Source organism: Balaenoptera musculus, chromosome 8 (genome assembly GCF_009873245.2).
Source record: "Balaenoptera musculus isolate JJ_BM4_2016_0621 chromosome 8, mBalMus1.pri.v3, whole genome shotgun sequence".
NCBI classification, from domain to species: Eukaryota; Metazoa; Chordata; class Mammalia; order Artiodactyla; family Balaenopteridae; genus Balaenoptera; species Balaenoptera musculus.
The window spans coordinates 60,218,320-60,220,893 of record NC_045792.1 but is presented as its reverse complement, the minus strand read 5'-3'; the positions used below and the strand labels follow the sequence as shown (position 1 = coordinate 60,220,893).

Sequence of the window (2,574 nt, the reverse complement as noted above, 5' to 3'; positions counted from 1 at the left end):
GAATTTGTTTGCATGTCTATAGACAAGAATTATTTGGCATTCCTGTCAGTTATCTACAGTTTACAGAATCAGAATCAGACAACCCAGGTTTGCTTTAAAATAAACAATTATTTTTCCATTTAAGCACAAATTTTCCCCTACAGTTTCCCTACTTTTGATCAAAAAGAATCTCAAAGATTCCTGATCACAAAATGAATGTGGCCTCATTAGATTTGGCCTGATTATTTACATAGGTGCAGCAAGAATGTTAGTCTACCATAAAGGCCTTCTTTAAGTTTACTCTGCTGGAGGTTTCCATAAGGATTCTCAGGTTGGGCTCCTAAAATCCTCTATTACTTGCTGTCCTGAGGCTAGGAAGCCACGCCTAAGAAACTTGATCCACCAGATTTCATCTGCAGTACTTATATGCTTTGGGTGACTTCCTCTCTTCTCAAAGTCCTCAAGACATCTCTAGCCTCCTGGCCGGTAATGGAAGTGAGCTTCCTTACCAGCTGGACCCTGTAAGCCTGGTACCAGGAGGGCTTTGTCAGCACTGTTTCAATAAAGTCAACCTTAGTTCCCTAAAAGTGACTGGTCAGGCACCAGCCACAGCTTCCCCAGGTGGGCAGGGAGCCTCTTCCCTTGTTCCTGTGGTCACGTCCACCTGGAGGGGCCTGGTGATGAGGTCACTGCTGGTATGGGCAGCCTGTCCTCCGCAAAGCAGCTGCCTGGCGGCTGCAGATACCAAAGACCATGAACTTGAAGCAGCTGGGAGTCAGAGGGCGTTATTCTCTCCCTCCTCTTCCAGAGAGCCCTTCTACCTGCCCCTGGTTGTCTGAAACCTTTTCCAAAAAGGACAAAAGGAGCTCAGATCAGTTGTCCACGGTGTTCCTTGTTGGAAATTATTTGATAAAGTCCCTCCCAGAGAGAATCTTCAGAAAATCCAAAAACCATTCAGCAGAAAAAAAGCATGAACAGGGAGGACCTATAAATCACCGTTTCAGTCTTTAAGACATAAGAATTTTGAATTTGAGCCACCTTCTACCACCTTTCTGATTCTTGAGTATGGGCCATCATATGATTGACGATTGCTTTTGTGTCCTGTTGAAATCTTTGCCTACTCCAAGAAAATCTTCCTGCCAAATCTGTGGAAGAAGCTTTTAACCTCAGTGACGAGAACACAAGACCTTTGAGCTGAGTCTTAAAATTGAGAAATTAAAGCAGTACATTAAAAAAAAATTAAGAAGAAAATATTGCAAATGCAATGGTAATTTGGACCAGTGAAATACTGCCCAGCTGGGAAGAAATTCATAGTAGGAAAAAGGTTGGAGAATTGAGGTGCAGGGATTGCCCCCTAGTGTTCATGGTAAAGCTTGGAGTCTAGCTGTAGTAAGTGAACTAAATAAATATCACTCCTGAACTTTATGCAGTATTCCTCCCCAGAGGAAAGAAATGGTGGGAAAGCTTCAGTAAAACAACTTCTATCTAAACATATCATTCTCTATAATGCTGGTCCAGAATGATGATTCTCCAGATGCTGGTCTGGAATTAAGCTGGACACATCCTATGCCTTTCCATCTCTCTACATCTTTCAGAAGGATGGTCCATATCAGGATGTTTTATACAGTATCTCAGGAGCATATTCATGTTACAGACCTGATGTTGGTTATGTCCAAGGGATGTCTTTCATTGTGGCATTGTTCATTCTCAGTTTGGAAGAGGCAGTTGCCTTCATTGCATTTGGAAATCTCATGAATAAGCCATCCCAGTTGGCCTTTTACTGTGTGGATTGCAGCAAGATGTTGAAATATTTTGGAACATCTGAAGTATCCTTTGAGGGCAGTCTCTTTACACATTTTCTTCATATCAAGTAGTCTTACGGTTTCACACTAGTATATACTTGATAGACTGGATATTCACATAGCATCACAAGTCACTATTCTACTTGATCCAGACAGTACAGGCTGGGATGTATTTTGCAGAGATGGGGAGGAATTTTTATTTAGAACTGGGACAGGAATCCTCCAGTTATATGAAGACATTTTCCTTCAGGTAGACTTTATTCACATAGCACAGTTTCTAAATAAATTGGCAGAGGATCTCACACCAGAAAAGCTGTTCAGCTGTGTTGCAGCCATTCAGATACAGAAAAGCACCAGCTAAGGGACTTAGGTCTTTGTGTCAGTAATGAAGGATACAAGAAGGAGACAAGAATAACAGTACTGCTTTGGACAGCTAATCTTCATAACTAACAGAATAATTGAAACATAAAAAAAGCATTTTTTTATAACAGTATTTTGTTTCCTATGTAAGCACATGGAAGAAAGTTGGAGCAATCCAAAAGAACCAAGAGGTGGAAAACAGTTGATTTTGAATTTTGTGTCTGAAGTAACGGAAATGAGCAACCTATTGACAATATTATTTTAAAAAAGCATTGCCATTTTACAAAAGAAAAAGTGTAAATGGCTAGTTCATACTCCATAATCTGGGGTGAACGTTTGAATGCAAAAACATTTAAAAATAGTTTTAGGGAAAAAAAGTCAGTGGCTGGTTGAACCCAATTAAATAAGCATCATTTTCAAATATGACATTCCA

General features: G+C 40.3%; 1 pseudogene; it reads left to right on the top strand.

The window, feature by feature from the left end:
- The first annotated feature begins 824 nt into the window (after window positions 1–824).
- Window positions 825–2,218, top strand: LOC118900209 (annotated as a pseudogene).
- The last annotated feature ends 356 nt before the right edge of the window (window positions 2,219–2,574 follow it).